The sequence below is a fragment of the Artemia sp. Qi Xiang Cuo genome, chromosome 19 (genome assembly GCF_049724085.1).
Source record: "Artemia sp. Qi Xiang Cuo chromosome 19, ASM4972408v1, whole genome shotgun sequence".
NCBI classification, from domain to species: Eukaryota; Metazoa; Arthropoda; class Branchiopoda; order Anostraca; family Artemiidae; genus Artemia; species Artemia sp. Qi Xiang Cuo.
In genome coordinates, this window is record NC_142812.1 from 61,433,920 (window position 1) to 61,461,295 (window position 27,376).

The 27,376-nt window shown below is 35.6% G+C and overlaps 1 protein-coding gene across 1 annotated transcript in view; it reads right to left on the reverse strand.

The window, feature by feature from the left end:
• Nucleotides 1–25,407, reverse strand: part of LOC148941084 (uncharacterized) — a 64,717-nt gene extending 39,310 nt beyond the window's left edge. Inside the window, exon 1 of the mRNA XM_089105208.1 lies at nucleotides 25,062–25,407. The gene's annotated coding sequence lies outside the window, so the exon portion shown is untranslated. The remainder of the gene's footprint in view (nucleotides 1–25,061) is intronic.
• Nucleotides 25,408–27,376: the final 1,969 nt, after the last annotated feature.

Consider the following 27,376-nt stretch of genomic DNA (forward strand, 5'->3'; position numbering starts at 1 on the left):
AAGCTTAAATAAAAGTATAAAATAATACAATGTCGATAAAAATCACATAGGACAAATAGTAAATAAATCACGAATATTTCAAAAACCCAAGGGCAAGTAAATCCTAATGACGGGACGTCATTAAATAATGGGAAGGGTAATATGTACCGTGAGTAATATGTGATATATTTAAAATATAAAAAATAAAATTGTTTCCTTCTAAGGATACTTCCGATATGAATGCTTCGCAGCATTCCAGACGATTTGTTTTACAGACTGACAGATGTGAAGTGTGGAAAAACTACTTGTTGAATTGCGGTATTAATCAAGGAAGACGGTTTTGAATTTCGCGAAAATACTTGGCAATAAAAAATCACGAGACAATATCTTATACCAAATTTCAGAGGAATTGTCAAGTCGTCATAGGAGTGTGAATGTCTAATCATCAGAATAATGAAAACAAATTATTTGGCGGTCGGTTAGCATAATGATTTTAGTTTTTAAACATAATGAAACAGTATTGGGCCCTACAGAGAAGTTGGGTCGATGGTGAAATAGTTATTAGGGTGCAGAATCTAGACTCGTGTTATATAGTAATGAAAAAGTGTTTTTAGGGAGACATTATGTTCCTACCATTCTGCGATACACTCTGAAAATTATCAATCTGACTGTATGTATTTTTGAACCGAAGCATTAATTATATATGTACGTTGCTGTATACCTGAAAATATAAGTCTCAATAAACCCATTACTTTTCTATTTCTGTTTGTTCTTATTATATGCCTGTATCTCACTGCAAAGTAGAAAACTAGTTCAAATGTCTCCATTGGCAGCGTTCCCAAGGAATCTGAAAATACTACGAAGTATGTTTACGCTCCTGGATTGACGGCTCCCCAGCCTAATTAATTCCTTACAAGGCAATTCTAACCTATTACTTAATCTATTTTATTTTCTCCCATAGGGAGTGGCACGGTCATTTTTCTACCCCTCCGTTATACTCATTCTTTTCCCCCATTACAAATCGTGCAGCCTTTGGCGGCACAAGCTTCTATCAGCTTGGCGGATTGAGGTAAAACCTAAGTGGTACAAGTCGAGCAATTCCATAACGCCGCAGTTGGTGCAATCCTTGATAATACAGCTTAAATCCTTAATGGCACAAGTGGCACGGTCACTAGTGGTACAGGGCTGACAACCACACAAAATTCCCCCGGTACAATATTGCAGGCACGTACGCAGGAATTTGTTTCGGGGGGGCCCAAGTGGTATCGGGGGGGGCCAAATCCTTCAAACCCATTATTCTGTGAGAAAAATCAGAAAATTAAGGGAGAATGAAAAAAATCGTGAGATTTCGGGGGGGGAGGTCCCGGACCCGGAGCCCCTCCCCCTGCGTTAGTCCCTGCAATATTGTATATGGTTATGTTATCAAATCTAATTGCATGCTCATTGAGAAAATTTAGAAAAATTCAGTGGTGAAACAATCAACTTTCTAAATGCTATAATAAATAATTTTACTGTACTTTAATTGTTGATGTGATAGATAGCTATGACCACTGGGTGTCTTATCCAACAGTTGGTATGTGATGACACTGCATTTTCACCAAGAGTAAATTTGTAGGGGTTGAAAGTATCTAAAGAACACATACTTATTATAAAAAAAAGTAACCCCATTAGATTCCTTAATGGAAGCTCTTTGCAAACATCAAGGTTACTTTTCATGAAATACGCCCCTTCCCTCCCTTTAATAGTCCCAGATATGACCCTAATTGATAAATTTATTTGCTGCTTTTGTCTTTTAATGCAACATGTATTCTTTGTAAATGACTTTATTGTATTCTCAACCAGGTGAAATCTAGTTCTACCTGACAAATTACAAAAGGAAAGATGTGTGAAACTATCAATAAACTTCAAGTTAGGTGACTTCATAGAAGGACAAATTTTAACAAAAATAAATGTAGCATCATTAGACTCCTTATTTTATGCTTTTTGTAAATATTATATTTGTGTTTCTGATAATACATGTTTCCTGATTGTTCCATATTTGGCCCTGATAATAAATTTCTTTGTTGTTTTTCAGCTTGTGATGCATTTTATAATGGGTAGCTGTAGTCTTGACATTCGAAAATCCAGTTTCACTGGAATAATTACAACAGAACTGATGATGAAATATTATTCAAAATGATTTAAAATCTGAATAAGCATGGAAAAAATAAATCATAATCTGATTTCTAAAAGCATAGCATATAAAAATAAGCAATAATGAATATATTTATAGATAACGCATCAAATTACTAAAAATAATGGCAGAGCAAAGAAAACATCCAAAAGAAAACTGAAAAAAAAATCTCAAAACACATCAAAACAAAGGAGTAAAGAAATAAACCAAACATTATATAAAAATAAACAAGCATATGGCTTACTCTGTTTTTTGTTTGAAATAAATATAAACAATACAACTAATAAAACAAGTCTCCAATTACTGTAGAAGTAAATTGTGCCACTGATGGTTATAAGTCCTTTGAACTATGACTGCAAATTTGCTTTCCAACTGCTATCAAAGGTTATGTGATGTTGTAATGTTTCATCAGTATTCTATTTCAAGTAATTCTATTTTGTAATTTGTCAGGCGGAACTAGATTTCACCTGGTTGAAAATACAATAAAGTCATTTACAAAGAATACATGTTGCATTACAAGACAAAAGCAGCAAATAAATTTATCAATTAGGGTCATATCTGGGACTATCAAAGGGAGGGAAGGGGTGTATTTCAAGAAAAATAACCTTGACGTTTGCAAAGAGCTTACATTAAGGAATCTAATGGGGTTACTTTTTTTTAATAAGTATATGTCCTTTAGATATGTTCAACCCCTACAAATTTACTCTTGGTGAAAATGCAGTGTCATCACATACCAACTGTTGGGTAAGACACCCAGTAATCGTAGCTATCTATCACATCAACAATTAAAGCACAGTAAAATTATCTATTATAGCATTCAGAAAGTTGATTGTTTCACCACTGGATTTTTCTAAATTTTCTCTATGAGCATGCAATTAGATTTGATAACGTAACCGTATACAATATTGTAGCATTCTACCAGATTATTAGTTTATTTAAACCCAGGCATCTAGAACAAAAGCATAATAAGCCACTGCAAGTATATACAAGCACTAGCAGCATAATCACAGCAATCATGCATGATGTTACATCTTCCTTCTTCTATAATAGAAGATTAAGGTTGCTTACAGCCAGTGGAGGAGGAACTGCTGGTACTGTTACTAACATCTACAAGAGAAGGCACTTGGCTTGCTTCTCCTGGACCTCTACCACATAGACAAGAACACTAAGGGGCTATGCCTGTGGTACTGCTAGTACAAATATCTGGGAGAAGGCACTTGGCTCATTCCTCACCAGGCAATATATGCACTCTATACATACCACTTCTCTTCTTTTGAGAGTTGGGTAAGGTCACAAGTTCAGTTTGGTTTGTAGCTTAATTTGCCTTCCGTATCTGGTTTGGGTCACTGGTGCCTCTGCTGGTACACTATCTTTGATTGGATTTGGGCTATTGGCAGTACGGGGCAGGGTTACTGTGTTGGGTGAGTTGAAGTTGGATGATGCAGTAGGCAGTGTTTCATCTTTATAAGTTAAGTCAGATATTGGATTGCTTACTGGTAAAGTGGCAGTGTCCTGCCCACTGTACTGTCTGCTTTGTCTGGGGTGTGATGGCAAGGCATTTGATATGTGCTTCCAATTTCTCTAGGATGGTTCTGGTTTCGGTTGTGATATGGAACGATCTGGGGCGAGCTGCTGGCGTTATGATGGTGGCAGTGCTCCACTGACTATCTGGTTGTTTCTGGTAAGCCACAATGTCACCTGAGTGGGGTGTGGGCTGAGACTTGGCATGTTGGTCATACTGCAATTTTTGTCTTGATTTTGCCTCTTTTATCTTCAACAGGTATTTGTTGGTTGGAACAACCTGTTTCTGCAGGTGTTTTTCTGTGCAGGGTAAGGTGTAGCATAAATGACAGGTCATCAGTAGCTGCACAGGAGCAGTATAGCTGTCTATGGGTGAATTCCAGGAGACCCAGGTATGGGTCATCTCCAGTTTCAGTTGCCTTGGTGAAGATGTTCTTTCATGTTTGAACATCCTTTTCTACAAACCTGTTGGACTGAGGGTAGATAGGGCTGGATGTCTTGTGTTTTATACTCCAGTCCTCTACAAATTGTTTAAACTCTGAGGATGTATGTGTGTTGTGTTCCATTGTCTGACATGATTGTTTGAGGAATGCCATGTTGGGCAAAATGTGTTTTGAGCTTGCTGATGACTTCCATTGGATCAGGGATTGGCTGCAGTAACTTTTTGTCACTTTTTTGGGACCTGTCACTTTTGTCACTATTTCTGTCATTTTGTTACTGAAGTCACTTTTTCTGAGGTTTTGGACCTAATTGTTTTGGTAAAACATTATGTTATAGTTGACTGTTGACTAAAAAAGGGTAAGCCTTTTTTGATAGTTTGGACTGTATTTCAAGACGCACAATATCTATGGCTGTGATAAACGAGGTTAGTGTTTGTGTGTTAAAATTTAGGCTCTTGAAAATAAGATGATTGATTGAATTAATTATACTGTACCATAACTGCCTATGCTTCTTTTCAGGCTGTTGGTTCACATAGCATCCATTCTTGCCTGGTTGCTTAGCAAATGGACAGTTAGGCCGAGATTCCTTCTTTATGTTTTCAGTAGCCAGTTTCTTTGATTTTAGACCATTTCCTGCAAAAGGCATGTATGCCCACATATCTGAGGACGTCACTTGAGACTTTCTGCATTAGCTCCAACTGGAAACCCCCCAAACTCAAAAATTGGCGATAGGGTACCACAAAATGAGCTGGAAATGCTCTGCAAGCGAGATGCAGCATCAAGGGCAGAGATAGTTTGGCTTTTAAAGACTATTGATAGTTCTTTAGCTGTGCCTATGTGTTCTGAACAATATTCCGTGATGCTGTACCAGAAGGCTTCTTGTTAAATGCTAAAAATGACATACTTGCTGATGGAGGCTATTTATCCATAGTTTTGAGAAATTCTAGTTGAAGACATCCAGAAATCTGACTTTGTGCTGGAATATTATGAAGCAACGAACGATGGTGAGGTAAAGGAGCTCCAAATAAGAGTTTGATGCTGGTCAAAAGAGAGGAAACAAATGGTTACTCAGCATCTTTGGACGTATTATGTGGGACAGGCAACCAGTGAAGATCTGAGTAAGAAAATCCTGCAGAGTATTTAAGATGAAAAACTTTCTTGAGAGACTTGAGAGATTGCTAATGCTTGCAAGTGATTGCCCAGCGGTCAGTAAGAAAGTGTTGTTAATTGTAGACTCAGAAAAGAGAAAAATGTATTCAAAAGGCCTATTGAATATTGGAACCTGAAATATTCGTGCAATGCATAATGCATTCTTGAAAGGAATACAAGAACTCGGGGAGGAGTGCTCTGATATGATCATTGCTGTCTACCACTTTTTCAGCAGATGACCAGCTCGTTCGGACAATTTCATCCAGTGCTAACGGAAAGTTAAAGTACCTCATCATAAGTTTATGAAGCACGTCCCCACGAGATGGTTCACCATAGGGAAGTAGCAAGCCACTTGATCGAACACAGGCCTGCATTACAATTCGTGCCAAAGAAAAATAGTCTGAAGTACCTGATGTCAAATGCAAAATATTTGAAAATTATAAGTTGGCTAAAAAAGCAAACAATGAAAGTTGAAATTGAGTTCTTGTAAGGTCTGCAGCAACTTTCACTGCTTTTACTGGTGTATTTCAACAACAAGAGCCGTAAATTCATGTGGTACACTTTGAGCTGAGATGTTTATGCACAGTTCTTTTGGGGCAGATGATGGCTGATTATGTCAATCTCCGGATCCTCGGGGTTTCGAAGGCTTAGATAGTACTGCATATGTTTACCTACAGCAACCATGTGTAATGAAAGGGTCCTGGCTGCCCTGGATTCTTCAAAAGTTATTCTGAAACACAGGAATTTTTTTCCTGAGAATCAGGAAGCATATCAAAGCTGCTGTATAGTACCTGCTGACAAAATGCCATGTGAACAACGAGTTTTGCCGAAGCCTTGCCTGCTTAGGGCCTCCCAGTCCTGATTACCAAAGAGCGAGTTGCAGTGATAGCGTCCACATCGCGAGAGAACTTCCATTTGAGACGGACATCAAACAAGTCCAGGGAGAATGATTCTTATTACAGTCAGATCCTGTGCCGCCACCCATGGAGAGTACTCGAATCGACAGCTATTGGCAAAAGATTCTGGAACTGAAGACACCATCTGGTAAAACAAAATATCAGGCCTTAGGTCAGATCGTCCGGGCAGCTCTGTTGCTCTTTCATGGATGTGCAGATGTAGAGATGATTTTCTTGTTCAGCTCTGCTGATAACCAGCTTTCAAGTGTGTACAGAAGAGCGGAAACTGAATGTTAATGTTTTTGTTGCGGATGTGCTCCGTAACTATAAGAACAGACCAGAGCGTGTGCTAATCACAAAGAAGCTGCTTTGTCTGGCTAGATCAGCTAGATCCAGCTATGAACTATACCTTATTGAGCAAAGATAGGAAAAATCAGAAACAGAGAAGCTTGAAGCTGAGAAGAAAGATGATGAACAAGAAATCCAGGAGATGGCACGGAAGAAGCAAAAAATAGCGGACCTAGAGTAAGACATTGTACAAAAAAAAAAGATGGTTAAGCACAAGAAGGAAATAGCTGATACCCTTCTGAGAGAGGCAGGGGAACGGTTGAAGAAAGCTGTGGAAGAGAAGGACTTCTTGAACATTGGTCTTGCTCAAAGTATGCCGGAAGCAGCATTAAAAGCTTGCTCCAAAAAAAGGGAAAGGGCAGATGATGCTGAATCGGTTGAAGTACTTGTTCTGAAGAGGAAATCCGAACTAATTGATCGCCTTTCGCAAAAGTCAAAGAAGTGATGACATAATATCCAGTGATTGCTTATTCCTAGTTGGGGCGGACGCTTGTTCTACAATAACTGAAGTTTTTTCTTTACCGAAGTTCAGTTTTCGTTCCTAGTACCATAATCGAAGTCGTACATTTATCGAAGTTATCGTTTTTTATAAGTAAATAAAATCAGTTCAAGAAAAAGATAAGGATTTCAGCTTCTCGGGCTCTCATAGGCCAGTGATGATCCTACAGCAGTAATTGGGATATGATGCCATTCATGTGTGATAATTCGTGCTGAAGGCTCCAGTAAGGAAGAAGATTTGTAGCACATTGCTTTTGAGCACTGGGCCACCCGGCTTGGATGGCTTCCTTGAGACCAATCAGGTGTTCATCTTCCTTGGTGCAAAGTTGTATTTCTTCAAGTCTTCCATCACTAACAGGAAGAACACGTGCAATCTGGTGGACATACACTTTGATTTCTCTATGGAGCTTCTTGTCAACATCAGGGAGGTGCAGCCTTGATAGCGTGTCTGTAACTGCGATTTCTGTCCCTGGGGTGTAGACAAACTCTAGATCATAGGGTTTAATCTGTAGCATCATTTGCTTGGCTGTGGCAGAGGCTTTTTGAAGTGGATATTATAGGATAGTCTCAGGTGGATGGTGGTCTGTTGTTACTTGTACATGTCTGCCATATATGAAGTGGTGGAAGTGCTTGCAACCAAATTTTATTGCATATAGCTCCTTTTCCAGTTGTGAGTATTTCTGTTCAGCTTTGCTGAGATAACATGATACATATGCAATGACATTACCATATGGTGAGATATATGCTCCTAGGCCATGTGACAAAGCATCCACAGTGAGATTGATTGACTAGCATGAGTGGTCAAAGTATGCTAAGCTTGAAGCTATTGAATCTTTGATATTTTTCAAGGCTTTGTTGTGTTCCTTGGCCCAAGTGAATTTTGTGGAATTGCTGAGGTCGTGTAGGATTTTGTTCTGTGTTGATAGGTTTGGAATGTATTTTGCAAGGTAGTTTAACATTCCCAACATGGTTGCAAGTTCTTCGAGGTTTTTTTTGCGTGCACATGTTGTTGATGGCTTTAAGTTTGTCAAGATCGGGCTGCATTCCTTGTTCACTAATAACATGTCCAAAGTAGGTAACACTTGTCCCTAAACATTTCTGAACAGCTGTCTAGTCCCCAAGCCTCAATTCCTGAACTCACCTGGCTAATCCTGCATCTGGGCGGATCTGCCAAAGATGGTGTTGAATGTGGTTAGATCTGCAGATTCATCATCTAAGACTAGTGACCAATCTGGATCTTGGATCCAACTTGCTCAAATACTTTACTCTGTGGAGTTTTGATTTGAAATCCTCCAGGGAGGGAATAGGGTAGAATGGTATTTGGATTGTCTTATTTAAGTCAACAGGGTCGATACATATTTGTAGACTGCCATTCTTTTTTCCTAGAGCAACCATTGAATTAACCCAGTCAGTTGGTTTGAAGATTTTACAATTATACCTTGTTCTTCCATGCAATTAAGTTCTGCTTCTAGTTTTCCTCGAGGTGATGATGGGATTCTTCTTGCTGGGTGTGCTGTAGGGACTGCGTTGTCCTTCAGGTGCAAATGACACTCTCCGTCTAGCTTTCCTATTCCTTGGAAAACATCTGTGTAGTTGGTGACTATATTATCCACTTTTGTCCTGTCAAATACATGCATGTTGTTGCAAGTGTTTTCCTCAACATTACTGATATTCAGGAAAAGTTTCGCTATGTTCAGATCAATGCCTGACCTGAATCCAGGAATTGGCACTGAGTCAGTTTCAACAATAAAAATGGTAAGGTTTCAGCTTTGCTTGATTTGTGCTTGCAGTTCAGTTGACATAAACCTCTGACATGAATCTTGGATCCACAGTAGCTGGTGAGTTTCTGAGTACTTTGTTTCGGTGATGGCGGATGTGTTAAGGCATCAAAATACTTGGCAGGTAAAATGTTCGCTTGTGCTCCTGTGTCAACTTTGAATTTCACAGGTAGGGCCTCATCCCTGTCTTTATTAGTTTTGTTTTCTATGGCATATAGGAAGACATTGTCATCTTCATCACTGTTGTCAGTTGGGCTCTCCTTGTATTCAGTCACAGCATTAATTGATTTGTTACTTTTGCACACATGTGTAAAGTGATTTAGCTTTTTTCACTTTCTGCAGGTTTTGCCCTTTGCAGGACAAATGTGGCTAGGTGAGAATGTACCTCCACAGAAATAACACTCTTTAGTTTTTCTAAATGTTGCTGGTGCATCTTCGTATTTCCTAACTGGATGTATGTACTTCTGGATAGCATCAATCTCTTTCTTTATTTGATGTGGTCCTTGTTCTTCAAATGTTCTTATCTGTGCCTGGGTTGATTGGCAGGAACAGCATTTATTAACAGCTATTACCAAAGTTAGGGTGTCACCTTCCAGAAGAAGTCTTTCTCTCATTTTTGGGTCTCTGATGCCACTGACTATCTTGTCTCAAACCATTTCATCAGCACTAGAATAGTTGCACCCTTTTAAAAAGATTTTCAGATCTCTGATGTATTTCTCAATACTTTCTACTTCAAGTTGGTCACATTTTTGAATTGTGTATCAGGCAAACACACTGTTGGTGACGGGTGCAGCATATTCACGGAATTTCTGTAGGTAAGTGTCTAAGTTGTTTGTTTCTTCAGCAGTGAATGAAAAAGTATTGAATATCCGGTGCCCTTTTTCTCCTGCCCAGATGAGAAGGTAGGCACACTTGCTTTCCTGTCTTTTTCCAGACAGTGGCCCTATAAACATGCGTTTTACATGTTGCTCAAAGCGTCTCCATTTATTACTGAGGGTAGCTGAATCCTAATCAATACTTGGTGGCTTTGTTTCCATCTTCTGGCACTATGTAGCATTCTACCAGATTATTAGCTTATTTAAACCCAGGCATCTAGATCAAAAGGATAATAAGCAACTGCAAGCGTGAGACCACAAGCATAATAAGCAACTGCAAGCATATAAAAGCACTAGATGCGTAGGCACAGCAATCATGCATGATGTTACAAATACTAACAGTTTAAAAATGCACTCATAGTCCTTATTATAGATACACTCTGTCAAGGATACATTCAGTCTATAGCTAGTGTTTTAAAGCAGAATAGTTTTATTTAGAATGGCTTGGATATAAGAGTAACTTTTGTCCAAGTTTAATTGTTAAAAACAAGTTTTACTAGATTGCAGTCAGCCCATCCTCACTAAGCTAGTCCAGTTCCAACTATCTAAAACCATGTACATCATGTTTAAGACTAGGGACCATCTGTCGTTGTTTATGAAAGTCACATTTTAATAAAAAAAATTTCTGGGATTAAGGGCCAGGCACATATATTTTTTTGGTAGCAGTTTACCAAATTGAGAAAAAATAGCAGCAACTTGAGCTTAGAAATTTCATAGTCTTCAGTGCTGATTTACAGAAATGGCAGCAGATTTCATCATGATCATCAAAAAAATTCTTCCTGAGTTGTTTCAATGTTTCAATCCTCATTTGTTTCCTTTTCTTCAGTTAGAAAATCAAAAGAACTAGGTTGAGATCCATCATTCAACTTTTAATAAACTGATGATGATTATTAGTTTCCATGATGTTTAGTTTTGAAAATCTTGCGCAATGAGCACTGTTTTTGTACTGCTATCATTTGTCCACTTAGCTACCAAAACTTGTCATTAAGAAATTTACATGTGTCTGCCCCTTTAGACTTTGTTCAAGAACTAGGGATAGTATTTTAATTTTCGCCAACTAATCACTGACTGTTTATATTGAGTAGCTTTCATTATAAAAAAGTAATGTGAAACCATTGTTAGTCCAAAGTTGTTGTACCCAAAAATCAGTTTAGAAACAATTTCGTTGTTGGTCTTTTCTGAACTAGTAACTAAAAGGAAACTTTTTTTCAATGCACACTAATAGCAGTATAATAATAATGTGGTAATAGCATAATGATAATAATAATAATGATAATAAAATAATAAAATAATGATAATAGTAATGTGAAACGACTGTTACTCCAAAGTTGTTGCACCCAAAAATCAGTTTAGAGACAATTTTGTTTTTGGTCTTTTCTGAACTAGTAACTAAAAGGAAACTTTTTTCTTACAATGCATAGTAATAGCAGCATAATAGCATTGAGATAATAGTATAATGATAATAAAATAAAAGATACCAAAATAAAGATAATAATAGTAATGTGAAACAACTGTTAGTCCAAAGTTGTTGCACACAAAAATCAGTTTAGAGACAATTTTATTTTTGGTCTTTTCTGAACTAGTAACTAAAAGCAAACTTTTTTCTAACAATGCATAGTAATAGCAGCATAATAGTATTGTGATAATAGTATAATGATAATAAAATAAAAGATACTAAAAAAATGATAACAATAGTAATGTGAAACAACTGTTAGTCCACAGTTGTTGCACCCAAAAATCAGTTTAGAGACAATTTCGTTATTGGTCTTTTCTGAACATGTAACTAAAAGGAAACTTTTTTTTCAATGCATACTAATAGCAGTATAATAATAATGTGGTAATAGCATAATGATAATAATAATAATGGGAATAAAATAATAAAATAATGATAACAGTAATGTGAAACAACTGTTAGTCCAAAGTTGTTGCACCCAAAAATCAGTTTAGAGACAATTTTGTTTTTGGTCTTTTATGAACTAGTAACTAAAAGCAAACTTTTTTCTTACAATGCATAGTAATAGCAGCATAATAGCATTGTGATAATAGTATAATGATAACAAAATAAAATATACTAAAATAATGATAATAATTGTAATGTGAAACAACTGTTAGTCCAAAGTTGTTGCACCCCAATATCCTATCATAAAAAATTTCGTTTTCGTTATTTCCTTTAATATTAAATAAAATGAAACTATTTTTTCGATTAATACCAATATCATTATGATAATAATGCATTAACAGAAAAATGATAATAATATTAATGGGAATAAAATAATGATAACTTTAATGTGAAACAACTGGTAGTCCAAAGTTGTTGCACCCAAAAATCAGCTTAGAGACAATTTTGTTGTTGGTCTTTTCTGAACTAGTAACTAAAAGTAAACTTTTTTTTCGATGCATACTAATAGCAGTATAATAATAATGTGGTAATATCATAATGATAATAATAATAATGGGAATAAAATAATGATAATAGTAATGTGAAACAACTGTTAGTCCAAAGTTGTTGCACCCAAAAATCAGTTTAGAGACAATTTAGTTTTTGGTCTTTTCTGAACTAGTAACTAAAAGCAAACTTTTTTCTAAGAATGCATAGTAATAGCAGCATAATAGTGTTGTGATAATAGTATAAAGATAATAAAATTAAAGATACTAAAATAATGATAATAATAGTAATGTGAAATAACTGTTAGTCCAAAATTGTTGCACCCAAAAATCAGTTTAGAGACAATTTCGTTTTTGGTCTTTTCTGAACTAGTAACTAAAAGGAAACTTTTTTTTTACAATGCATAGATAATAGCAGTATTAATAATAATGTGGTAATAGCATAATGAGAATAATAATAATGAGAATAAAATAATAAAATAATGATAATAGTAATGTGAAACAACTGTTAGTCCAAAGTTGTTGCACCCAAAAATCAGTTTAGAGACAATTTTGTTTTTGGTCTTTTCTGAACTAGTAACTAAAAGGAAACTTTTTTCTTACAAGGCATAGTAATAGCAGCATACTAATATTGTGATAATAGTATAATGATAATAAAATAAAAGATGCTAAAATAATGATAATAATAGTAATGTGAAACAACTGTTATTCCAAAGTTGTTGTACCCAAAAATCAGTTTAGAAACAATTTTATTTTTGGTCTTTTCTGAACTAGTAACTAAAAATGAACTGTTTTTCTGACAATGCATAGTAATAGCAGTATAATAGTAATGTGATAATAGTATAATGATAATAATAGTAATGATAATAAAATAATGAATGATTATCTCTAAAATAGTTTTCCTCTGTTAGTTTTCTGTATTTTTAATGTCTGTTTTTATGGACGTACCCTCCCATTAACCTTCTCAAATAATTTTTTGTATACTAGCGGCCATAAGTTCTCATACTTCCTAACGGATGGAGAATTCTAAAAAACTTGCTGTTGATGGGAATAAAAATAAGCGCTTTTACAAATAAACTGAATCTTTAAACCATTGATGTAGGAAACCACTAGAAAGTTTTATCATAGATTTAATATAGACATTAACAAACATCCATACAAACAAATCGAAAAAATTGAATTAATATTAGGACACACAGGATATTCTTGAAAGTAACGGAATGTATAGAAAGATATAACCAAATCCCAGTACTGTACCCTCAGCAACTATAGCAAAATTCATTGTATAACCAACTAAAAAGACTAAGTAGATTGGAACCAACTTTTGCATATTCTTATAATATTAAACTATTTTTTGCTTTGAAGTATTATTTTCTGTTTATTGTTTTTTATAAGCTACATATGACAATTCACTATTTCTTATTTGGAAATCTTATGGCAAAGAAGTTTTTTATAAACATATTGTTTTAGATTGTTTTAGACAGTGTTTTACATAGGCCTAACAATTGGTAAAAATTATTTATTTTTTTTTGTTGATTTGCATCAGCCTCTTTTTAACTCTCAATAATCAAACTGTTGAAAAATTTAAGACACCCCATTAAGTTTTACCAATATTCTGACCAAACCTTTTGTTGTTATTGTTATTTAGATGTGTTATAGAATGTCTTGCCAACAGACTCTAAAATAGGTTTACAAAACATAGAAATATATAACAATATAGCAAGGCCGTATCCAGGGGGGGGGGGGGGGGGGGGTACCGGGGTGTCCCCCCCCCCCCCCCAAAATTTTTGACCGAGTCGAAAATAAGTCGAAAATTAGTAAAACCTAGGTAAAAATCAGTAAAATTAGTCGAAAACTGAGTCAAAAATTAGTAACCCCCCCCCCCCGAAAAAAAAAATCCTGGATCCGCCCTTGCAATATAGCACTGGTAGGTTTTCACCTACTGGCAAACCTTTCTTGGGATAATTTAAGAATCTTTGTTAAAAGCTTGTACAGCTTAGTGACTTGCCAAAAATTGGGTAAAGTTGCTTAAGAGGAGAATTGTAGCTTTGGAATTATAACTCCCAGATTAGAGTTTATTCATGTAATGTAATATAACTGACCATATGACGTAACTTCAAAAAGAAGAAAGAGAAAAAATGCAACATATGCCATAAATGCTTGTAACAGTTGCTTCTTCCCAATTGTCCGTGTGCTGTTAAAGATTGTTGGTATGCTACCTGCTTTAGCAGTATGGTTCAAAGTATTTTTTTTATCTTTGGAAGATTGAAAAAAGACTTGAAATTCCATCCCAGAGAATTTGCTGCATGAACTTGCAAATCTATCAAAATTGAACAAAGAAACTTAGTTTGCTTTTGGGAAACACAACCATTAAAGCTGCTTCATTTGATGCCTAAACTTAAAACATTTCTATAACCCTAACCCAACCAGCTATCTCCCTCCCCCCCCCCCCAAAGCCATCTGATAAAAATTTGAAGATTGCCATTTTGTTCAGTACAGTGCAAAGGTCCCGTACCTATGTTTTTGGTGATGATATGACCCTCCATAGTCCCTGGGGAAAGGGCTGTATGCAATTGGATGTTTTTTTCTGTCATGGTTTTGCGTCCTCTATCATGGTTGCAGCAGTAGCTGCAACCTAGTTAAGATCAGAACAAATCCCATAGTAACCAAAAGTTGAAAACTTGCTTTGAAAAAAAAACTGTCTAATAAGAAAAAATGGCCCTTTGACATTGATTCAGGAAAATTATCTATTATTTTGGTTAATCTTAAAAGTAAAAGTTTGCTGTGAAAACAAATTCATGATGATTTTGAAATTAAAAACGAGCAAAGATTAATTTAAAAAAACAACATTTTTCTGAGGAAAGTAAAGAGCAAATTTGAGACTTAAAACAAACAGAAATTATTGTTTTACAGTCTATCTAATATATATCAGCAAAACTAGTGCAAAAAAAACGAACTGATAATATTTTGCTATGTTTATATAATTATAGAAAACTAGTTCTTTACTGAAAACACCCAAAGGCCAGTATAAAAAATAAGAATATTGACTTAGGAGTCAAAAGTGAGTACGTAGCCTGACAATAACAAATTAATCTATAATGCATTTCATAGTCTTGCCCCAGCTGTGATATCACTCACTTTCTGTATACAATTAAAATTATCTTAAGACTTCACCATAAAAATAAATATTATTTTAATAGCTGCAAGGTCATTGCACAGCATACACAAATAATGGATTAATTTATCAGGTAACATTTGTGTAATATACAATTTTAAATTGTAAAAAAAACACACTTTATTATTACTTGTATTGAAGGGCAGATAAACCATAGTATGAACTCCGGAATTCCGGTTATTGCTCTATACACCGAAAAATTTCAAGTAATGATAAAATTCTAAAGCTAGTCTATAGTACTATTACTATCAAGATGGCTTCAGTTTGGACTTGTCTACAACCTAATCATGATATGTCCTTTTTAGAACTAAAATGAGATCCAATCATTGGGCTGAGTTCATTGTGCAGAAGTGATACCAAATTACATGAAAAAATAATAATAAAGTAACAATACTAAAATGCTTTATCAATATTCTATTCTATTCTGTAGTCCATGTAGAAGTCCATTTGGCAAATCTGAAGGTGATATGACCTAATTTCTTTTTTCTTAAATAAATATTTTCCAAAAGAGTGCACAATAAAGAATGAAGGACATTGCATTTGTGTTATATAGAGTTGCAAGTGTTGCTCTATTAAGGTGAAGTTTTGTTCAAATTAATGAAGCATATGTAATTCAAATATGGCACTGAATATGGGATATGAGCAGCTGACAAGTATGTTGTAGAGATTAGTCAATTGGGAGTTCATGCTCAACAGGTTTGACTTCAGAGCTTCCTAGACAGATTGAAGTGTCAAGACCAGATTTTCCAGAAGAAAAACCTAAGACCTATCTCTGACTTTTCAGGGTTAAAATCAAGACCTATGTTAATGTACCCTTAGCTTAATATTTTAAAAATAGTAGAAACCTTCTCTAAGGACCAGCAAAAGAAATAAGTATTATAAGTAGGATAAAGATAAAGTTTTAAAGAGAATTGAGAAATATTAAAAGTAGGATAATGATAAAGTTTAAAGAGAATTGAGCAGCCAAAGGGGAAAGGTAAGATGAGAAATAAAGGTAAAGAAAATGAAGTGAAGGGATAATGACACATTCTACCTATTAGTATTTTTTGTAATGGTAGAGTTTTTCATTTCTTTCTTACTTTTTTTTTTTTTATTTATGGTTCGTTTGGGGGATGGGGGTAAAATTAAATTATATATAGGGGTAAATATAGGTTGATGAAAAAGGATTTGAAAATTGTAATTTAAGGTCCCGATGGAAGGGGTGCCCTAAGGGGGAAGGGCAGCCTGAAATATTGGATGAACCTAAAAGGTATATGAAAATTGAAATGTAGTATACCTCTATTTTTATAACCTGATATATTTTGGAATGCTCAATTTTATATAATTTTAATATTTTGAAATTTTTGAAGAAGTTGTTTATTAATAAAAGAGTAGGTGACATTAAATAAATTATGAGATATTTTTAAAGAAATTTTGAAAGTCACCGAGAGGAGAAAGGAGGTGGGAAAACAAAAAAAAGGACCAGCAAAAACATTGGAATTCCATTTTACTGGCATTTTCTCAGTTTTATATATATATCTAGCCAATGGTAAAAATCTAGACAAGCTACTTTTCTCTATCTTAGAAAGAGGTTAGGTAAGGAAAATGATATTTTTAGTAATGAATCTAGGGCCAAAAACATACCCTGGGAAGGTATTGCCAAGCAACTAAGTTAACCCTATTCATGGGTGCAGGGAAGGGGGCAATTGCCCCCCCCCCCTAGAACTTCAAATTTTCACTAGATATTAATGAGAACTTTTCATATGTTGAATACTTTTTCATATGAAAAAATAATTTTTCTGTCAGATGTTCACTGGTAGATGACTGAAAAAGCTAAATAGGAGACTTAAAGCCCCCTATGAATAACAAGGAAAATAATTTTTCTGTCAGATGTTCACTGGTAGATGACTGAAAAAGCTGGAAATAAACAAAATTCCCAAATATTGTTTCAGATATCAGTATTTATGTTTTGATATTCAATATTGATTTTTGGTCTGATATATAGGAAGATCAGTTTTAGCATTTAAAATTGCACAACTTTAAACTTTTTAATTGGATTCTTAGAATAAGAAGCTGCTATCTAACCATAATGTGGTTTGTGTCAAATTGATTTTGTGGTGTGTATGTTTCCTAGAAATTGGATAGTGGGTTCATTATATTATAGCATTGCAAGAAGATAATAAGAGTATAGTAATCCAAGAAGATTAATGCTGAAGTTAGTTGATGATTTATGATTTTTGGTGATTATTGATGATTCAAGATTTCAAAAGGTAAGATAGAGCTTGCTGGTGATGTAAGGTTTTGTGAACAGCTAATACAACTTCTGCTTCACCCCCCTGGCCCTTCCATCACAGAATTAGTTGCCCCCTCCCTCCAAGATGAGAAGTATGGAAAAAGTTCCAAAGCTGCCAGTAGCAAAATTTGACAGAATTCCAGAAGCTGTCCACACATTAGCAGCACAACTTGTATTTTGACAGCTTTTCTTTGAGCAAAAAGTATTTTAATATGCAAATAGTATTTTCAGGCGAAATTTGAAAACTGTGAAGCAGCACTGTCACTTTGCTATGCCAATTTTTCCAAATCAGGACAAGATGCTGCCTATGCCCATGAGCCTAATCTGTTTTCTATGTCTTAGAAATTTGGCTACTTGACAGGTTACCTATTGGAATTGAGACAAAACAACATTACACCTTAATTTTCAGTTTCATCCCTGAAAATTTCATTTTCCTAACCTAACCCTTTTCCAAGGTAGCAAAAAGTAGCTTGACAAGGATTTTATCATAGGATGTATGGTCATAAACATAAATATTTTCTTTATGAACAAGTTTCATGAGACCAAAATCATGAGAACCATATCTGATTACAAACTTATTATAACTAGCTACAAATACCAGTATCTGATTGCAAACCAGACAGTTAAATTCTGGTTTAGCTACTTTTTGCTATCTTGGAAAAGAGTTAGATTAGGAAAATGAAACTTTCAGTAATGAATCCAGGGCCAAAAACACACTCTGGAAAGGTATTGCCAAACTTCCATGTTTACCCTCTTCTGATTGCTAAGTTTAAGAAATTTGTCTAATTGAGAGGTCTATACCTATTGATACGTTGACCGAACAGCATTTACCTTAATTTTCAGTTATCAGTTTCTTTTTCTCTAGTTTTAGTTCTGAAAATTCAAATCCTGTTGTTTGAGTAGAATTTTAGGCCATATCAATAGGTTATTTCTAAATTTCGAAAATGTATTTGCAGGTCATTGAAACCTCATAAATTGGGATTAAGCAAAGTTGTGTAGCTGGAAACTGCTTTTTGTACTTCATTTAAGCAGAAGATCTTTTTTGCAAGGTTTCACTTTTAGCCTAGAGCACAAAGATTTGTAAAGGTCTTTATAAAGATTTGTAAAGCAATTATTTTATTATGAAAGAGCAGAAAAAACATCAAATAATGTTTTCACTTTCATCCTAGCTAAATTATTTGGCCCATTGCAAATGGGCCATTACCTTTGACTTTACCCCCTCCCCCTCCCCCCACCTTATATGGTTGAATTTGCAGGTGGCACAATAATTTACCTAGGATGAAAGTGAAAATATCATTTGATGCCTTTTTTTATGCTCTTTCATAATAAAATAATTGCTTATGTTGCAAACTACATCTTGAGTCCTTAAAGGGGCCCCAAATAGACCCCGTCGCCGCGCTGGCGGATCGACCAAATGCCGCCGACGAGAGGTCCAGTCAAACGCCACCGAAGTGTCGTAACGCCGCCGGCGCGCCACCGTCGGCAGAGGCGGCGGCGTTTGGTCGACTTTAAATTAATTTTGTGGCAATTCTTTAGTGCGCCAACCGCAAAGTCAGACCTTTTCCTTCTCGTGTGGTTTAGTATTCCGATTTTCCTGATTAGAAATCAAGTAGGGCTTGCACTATCCCCGAATTTTCGGGTATTTTCCCGAAAATCTCTGCATCACCCCAAAAAAAAAATTTGGTTCCCCGAATCCCCAAAAATCACGCAATCACGGTGCGACCCCTAGCGATTTATCACCAGTGACTTTCCCTGCCAAATATTACTTTGCATACCATAATTCTTCACTACTATCTTGTTCGTTAATTTTCGTCTCTTTTGTTACTTTGCATAAAAACCAAAAAGATGCAATATCCAATTGTAAATATTGTAATATACACAGTTCTTCATATGTTGACAAAAAAGTATCGTCTTTATGAAATGAGTTTAAATCATTTTGAATGTAGTTTCCCAATCGCTATTTCTTACATCATTTGTAGTCAAGAATTTTATTTTCAAGTTGAATAGAATTATAGAATTCATTTACTACTATACAGCTTCGGCCTTCAGTTGGATTTTGAAATTGACAGCCGACAGATTGTTTCTACAGCTGAATTGTAAGTTTGCAGATTTTTTTTTTTTTTTTGCTGTTTTTGGATAAGATTTTCTTAATGTTTAATACTCAATTGTTGAACTCCTGATAGAAAATACAATCTTCTTTCTGAAAATTTTTTACCCTTCCCCCCCCCCAAAAAAAAGAACCCTTCTATTGAGACAAAATTTAGCTATAGACTAAGCTATGTACAAGGTTGGGGAATTAAAGATTGAGCCGGAACTTACCCCAAAAATATGATTCATAAATAAATTGTAAATTATTGCCTATATGGGGTGGGGATAGGGGCCTATCATTTTTAAATGATAATACCTCATTTTTTTTCATTTAAAGTGGAGACAGAAGAAAATGATATCAAATTCCCTGGGAAACCATTGAAATATTTTGATAGACCCAGGCCCTCCATTAGGACTTGTTCAATGTCTTGGGTATTTTGCATTTTCTCATAGGCTACTGGCCTAATTTGGCTTTTGTGTGTGCTCCCATTTAATTAGATTCATTGGATCTTATTGAATGCCCTGGTAAATCTATGACTCATTTTTCCAATAATTTGAGGTATATCTGAATAATTTCGACATTTTTGTTGTTGTCATTGTACCCCTTTACTCATACCCTCAATTTTTTTTCAATGAAAACTAAGCTGTTTAACGTTATTTCGCGTGTTTGTTTGAACCACGTAGTGACCTAGTTAATTATTAAGTAAATTATTTTTCTAATGAAAGCTGAGACAGTATCCTATCAAGGTGGTATCCAGAGGGGGGGATAGGGAGGAATTACATTTAAATGATAATATCTCAAAAAAAAATTTTTGAAAGCAGGGATCCCAAAAATGTAATTTTTTTTTTTATTTAAAGCACAGACAGCATCCTGTCAAGGTGGTATCCAGAGGGGGGAGTGAGCTATCATATTTAAATTATAATACCTTGATTTTTTTTTTTTTTTGAAAGCAGGGGTGCCAATAAGTTAATTATTTATTTTTAATTTAAAGCAGAGACAGTATCCTATCAAGATGGTATCCAGAGGAGGGGGATAGGGAGTTATTATATTTAAGTGATAGTACCTTGATTTTTTTTTTTTATTGAAAGCAGGGATGTCAAAAATTTGACACAAATTAATAAGATTTTCTTTAGTTATACTTGATACAGCACTTGCATGGTTTTATCATCCAAAGGGAAAGGGACATATGCGTCCAACCTGTTTTTTTTTCTTATTGATGAAACAGGTTTACTTTGAAAACATTCATTCATAAGTACCAGACAGATTCACACTAAAACAAATTGGTGTGACAGCAGCAATATTGAAATCCTCACTTAACATTGCACTCAAGTGACAATGGCTCCCTTGGTCCAGTGCCCAAGGTACATTAAAAGGCCAGGTAATAATAAAAGCTTTCAATTTGGGAGGTTCAAGGACAGTCTTATGACCTCAGGGTACTAGATGTTGCAATGTTCTTACGTCTACAGTGGTGTACAAAATTCAATCACCCCACAAATGATTACCAAAAATATGCATAAATATAACAAATGTAACATTTGGAATATAATAACACTTTTTTCAAAGCTTTGAAGAAAAGCAAAAAAGGCTAAATACCCCTAACTATGCTTGAAAGCTATTTTAAAAAGAGTCTGTTTGGAGATTTCCATGGAAATGACCATAGCACAAGCTTTGAGCCTGGGTAGGGATGAAAGAGGAGTCTTTGAGCATTTCGACCACAGGTGACTTATTGTTGCAACTTTCTTAAATTTGGTAATTTTTGTGAGCATTTGGAAATCAAAGCTTAAACTCAAAAACTGATACTAAGCGTCCTAACATTTTGCTTGGATTAAAAGTGACAAACTAGGATGAAAATCTCAACATCTTCCTGGAGGTACTCCAGTCTGTATATTATTCCATTTAATTACATTTAAAACAGATGAGTTTCATTTTTTACCTTAAATAAATAATTTAAGAAAATAAATGGCACTTCATTTTTCTTCATGCTGAAAAAACCATTAAGTGTTTTTTGTTTCATTGTAATTGAAGTGTTCTCATGTGAAGTGTTCATCATGTATTTTTCAATTTGATAAATTTACTCCTTTTAGATGCAGTTTATAATTTGACTAATATTAGGTATTTATCAGTTTATAATTTGGAATGAATCCCCAAAAGATGAAATGAATAATATCCAAAAATACAGCCAAAAGCAATAAAAAAAGCAGCAGTTCAGCCTTAGCCTACATGACATATATTCTATAAGAAGCCAAAAAAAACTTTAAAATGCATTTTTTTTAAATTGTTATTAAAAACCAGTTTTTAATACAAGAAGGCTTTTTAAAAATCCAAAAGAGCAAAAAAAACAATCAATATCGAAGTCACCCATTTCAACTGTTTTAAAGGTAACAAAACAGATATAGGCAAAGGACATTATGAAAAAATTAAGCTTTTAAGTTCAAGCTTATATTCAAAGTTCTTACCCAGATAAGTGACAAACTATGTGATAAAGTATTTGAAGTTTTGTATGCAGTAATGGTTGACAAAAAAAACTACTAATTTTGATAATTATTTATGTTAAGAATACATAACTAATAGATACTTCAACTACTTGTATTATGCAAGGGTTCTGAAATGCAACAGCCTTTTAGTTTCTACCAGATTTCTACTTCTCTTGATGAATAACAAAGAAGACCAGTTTCCAGCCGGCAACTTGTGAATTTTTGAACTCATGAATAGGCTCAAATCTGATTTAAGCTGTGATTTGAGAAAGACTGATGAAAACATTAATGTTTGCAGTCAACATTGATTGCGCTGGCGGCGTGCCACTGACATCTTACTGGCAGTGCGCTGCTGACATCTTACTGGCAGCATGGCATGCTGCTTTTGGCTGGTCTTCCCTCATCAGCGCGGCGCCAGGGTCTAGCCCCAAAGCTATTTCATTTTGTAACCACACAAAGAAGTTATCAACACTAGTTAACTTATTGAAAAGCAGTTGAAAACATATCACTTGTTTATAAATAAGGTGTTCAAGAGTAATATATTCCAAAAATACTTATTTAGAACAAATCAAACATCATTTATTAGGCAACTCAATTCAAACTATTTTCCTAACCATTTCAAGTTTTTCAAATGCAGTTGACAAAAATAGTACTGAATTTTGTGATTCAAAACTCTGCTGTTGACAATTCAGGGGACATTCCCATTCAGGGTATATATTTGCACATTAGGGGGGTGGGGGTGTTCAGTCCAGCTTTGTTGCATCTGGAACCAGTGGCGGATCCAGGGGAAGGGTAAGGGGGCGTGCGCCTCCCCATCTAAAATAGTCTAAAGTAGTGTAATTTATTTAATTAATGCAAGTTTGTGTTAATTAAACTCGCTTTTAACAAAAATTTATTGGATCAACATATTTTGCCCCCCCCCCTGAAAAAATCCTGGATCCACCACTGCCTGGAACACACTGAAGAATTGACAACAAACTCTGGGATCCCCAGTTTGAGGTTGGGTTTAAAATTCAAACAAATGAATATAAAGATGACAAACGGGTCTACAGCTAGTAAATGAAAACAAAGAGCAAGAGTCCAATGGTTAGGTCAGGTGTTTTTCTATGACAACCCTCTGACATCACACAACACACCTGTACAATGTGGTCAGCTGGCAACATTCCCACCCCTGGCAAGTTTCCCAGATATATTTACTGGAATGTGGTCCATATAATGCAAAAGTTATAATAACAACTGAAGCTCCTAACCCCTCACCCCTGTTTCTAGCACATGCCCTCTGACATCATGGTGCACACCCCTGTCTCAAGCATATGTTACACCACACAACAAACCCTTGCCTTTAAAGGGCTGAATAAGTGGAGCTACCAACCCTTTGCACCTGCTAAGTGCAGTCACCTGTTCTATTAAAGGGAACACACTTTGCAAGACTCCATGACACACCCCTCTGGACTCCATTGACGTCATATGACTTATTCTGTTTCAAACAGACAGGTCTAATATGCTTGGCAAAATTTTGCGGAACCCTACCACAGAAACCCATGGGGGAATCCCTGTTTGTAATGTAATGACACCCAAAACCCCACAAAGCATTTTTTCTTCATTAAATTAATGGCAGCACACACTTTACATAATGATTGCACCATCCATCACTGCCAGATAATAACATTTCCTTTTTTGGTGTTTCATTTTTTGCTCAAAACACCTTTCATATTTTTTTTTAGAGTTCTTGACCCTGCCAGGACTCAAAAGGTCATTCCCTTCCAATGGTACAGCACCCCAAGCAAGTTGTCCATGAATTCTTTGCCAATATTTTGTATCTTGAACCATATTCTAAAAATAAACTATTGTATGACACCTGAGATTCCCCATTTTTTGGCATTCGTTAGAACAGCGTGTTTACTGCCAAATTTGGCATGCACTTGGAAAAACATCTATTTCCAGGGGACATTTGTTCTACCATTTCAAGTTTTTCAAATGCAGTTGACAAAAATAGTGCTGAATTTTGTGATTCAAAACTTTGCTGTTGACAATTCAGGGTAAATTCCAATTCAGTGTATATATTTGCATATTAAGGGTGGGGGGGTGGTGTAAAGTTCAAGGTAAATTTGCAGTGGACCATATAATTTAACTAGGATGAAAGTGAAAACATCATTTGATGCTTTTTTATGCTCTTTTTTAATTCAAGTAAAATACCTTTGGGGCCCCTTTAAGGGTTCAAGATGCAATTTGCAACAGAAGTGATTATTGTATTATGAAAGAGCATAAAAAAAGCATTTTCACTTTCATCCTAGTTAAATTGTTGTGCCACCTGCAAATTTACCCAAATATGTAAATATATACCTTGAATTGGAATAGACCCTGAAATGTCAACAGCAAAGTTTTGAATTGCAAAATTCAGCTCTATTTTTGTCAACAACATTTGAGAAACTCAAAATGACAGGAAAACAGGTACTTATGTATTAAATGTACTTTTTTGGAAACCAATCATAAAAAATCCACCTATTCAAGAGACAGCTATAGAGTAATGCAATGCAAGGTGTGGTTTTCATTGCATTAACAATACTGTTGTTTTTTTGTGGTTTAGGGGGGGGGAGGTACCTAGGTTAGGTTACATTTTTAATGTCTATGCACTGCTTTAACTGAAAATCAAGTATTTTGTAGGTTAGGTTAGGCTTTGTGTGGATACAAAAATGGAATACCTTTGGGGCCCCTTTAAGGGCGCAAGATCCAATATTGTATTATGAAAGAGCATAAAAAAGGCATCAAATGATGTTTTTACTTTCATACATGCTGAATTGGCTAGGTTAGATTAGGCCTATTAAAAAGTAAGAATTTTCTTATTTTAGTGTTTTATGTATCCAAAAGCTTTATATGGGACCGTTAGACGAGATATGCATTGTCAGAAAGGCAACCAACTTATTCAGTAAGAGTTTGAACTAAGAAATTGAATAGTCAGCCCAGACTAGTACTTTTATTAGCCTAAGAGCTTAGGCCTAGCCTACTTACTTTTAGAAATGGTCAACCTCAAAGTTTATCTATTCCAGTATCAGATAGATGACAAAATGGTTTAGACAATTAAAATGAAGCCTTGAATATATAATTTAATAAAATTAATCTTCTTCTTTCTTCTTCTATTTAACAGCAGGCGGGCTTTTCAGTATAACTATTTAGCCCTTTTCCTTTTGCTTCACTCTGTGGGCTACAGAGCTACTGGCTTGATAGCCTCATATTTATTAGATATATTCAGATATCTTTCAGCAGATCTTTCGACTCTAGGAGTTCAAATATAAGATGATAGATGCCGATTTCTATGCTCTGTGTGCAGGTACAGTTGGCTAGGCTCTCTGGCTTATCTCTGGCTTATTATTATAATTTTGGTCTTCTCGAAAAGGTTTACTGTAGAATCCAGTGTGGCCAGATCGTGAACAAAAAAGTAAGCCGCACCCTTTGAAAAACATGCCAAAAATAAGCCAGACAATTTTTTGCCCAAAATCTAACTTTACTTTTAATGGTGTCCAAGTTTTGACGGCCGTTTTACAGAAATACTCACCACTATTCAGGTCCTTTGATCCTACTGGCATTATCCACCTTTCAATTCATTCCCTGGTTTGCGAAAGTTCAGTTCCAGTGTAGAAACTATTTTGAGGCTGCATTTAGTAGAATTGCGATAAACCGCTACCCCATGTGGAACTCTAGAGACTTTACAGAAATTCCAGCACGCTATGTTCAGAAAATGCTCGACCGTGCTTACTTTCCTGTCCAACAGTTTGGGGAAAACTATTGACGAGGACACCCACCGGCTTGATTTCTCCTGTGTTAGTTTGAGCACTGTCCGTGTGTGCGCCACAGTTTCTGTATCCCATAATTTCACTGAGTCGGACCTCCGATTACTATAATGATACTCTATGACCACAATGCGTTTTAGTTTCAACATTTCCATTCAGTCTGAGGTTCTTTTTGGCGAAATAGAGTTATTGCCATAAAAAATTGTTAAAATTGTGTCCCAGCCCTTATGTATTGGTTGGAAATAATGATGCATTACTTAATAACGACCGTAGCCCGCAGACAAAAACAAAAAAGATCACTATTTCATTGGTTTATTATCACATAGATACACAAACAAAAATTAGATCATTGGATATTATCACATATCGATTCATAAAATTATGGAAATCACTTTGTGTAAAGTCAAAGCTTTGGAATAAAATCCTTTTCCCAATGCTAAATGCGATGCTAAAACGCCCTTAAAGGGCTACAAAAGGTACACAAGGAACACAATCGTACTTTTGTCTTTATCACAATTCCATTCCAGGGTCATAATTGGCTATCACGAACCACAATACGTCCCTGGGACCAAGAACAAATAAGACTGAGTAGAACCTCCGTCTTTGGTCCATGCACTGACAATTGGATAACCCGTAAAATCTGAGCGGAGGTGGAGCCAATTTAAGAACTGGCTGAGCACTGAGTTGACGGCCGTCTACTTTCCCTCATCGCCGCCGCGCATTTGCTAGGAAAAGACCGTAGCAGGCCTCCAGGCGTGTATGATAAGTGTAATCAAACACTTTCACTTGTTCTCCCTTAATTTTTCGTCTCTGGGGCTGTACCGTAAAGAGCAAGTGGTTGAGATAACGAATTGTAATGTTCCGTACCAGCTCCACCTCCACTCAAATTTACCAGGTATCAGCTGTATTTCTTTTGACTCCACATGGGTGTAGTCTCAAGATAGGGGGACAAAGGTTCTTAGTCTTTATTTGTTCTTGCTGGGACGGATCTCCAGTTTCCTGTTTGATGAGCCACATTTTAACGAAGTCCGAACATTCCACCACTTTAAACATGGGTAACTCATCTACTTATCCTGCTCCTGTCACAAGCTGATGCTCATCACTGCTAAAAATAGGGGTGCAAACCAGTCATGTACACCAGCTATTTTTCTGTGGCATGTACCCAATTTGCTGGTAGCCAATGCATTGAGGTACATACCGTAATGGATTGGGTCCCCCCCTAAACCAGGTAGGGGTTAGTTGTTTTAGATACAATCATCGGCATATAATGTACTCCTTCACCACTGTAGAGTAGTATACCGCAGGTTCTGTACCTCAGAATTTGATACCTACATCTAACAAAGTGTACTTCTCCATATATAGCATAGCAGGACCTACTCCATATAAAGCGTAGTAGGACCTATGCCATGTTTAATGTAGTACTGATTGTGGGGTGTAGCACTCAAATTCTTAGGTACAGATCCTGTGGTGTACTACTGCAGGGGTGAAGTAGTATATTATGTTGATGGTATTACATAAAACAATTAATATCCCCAA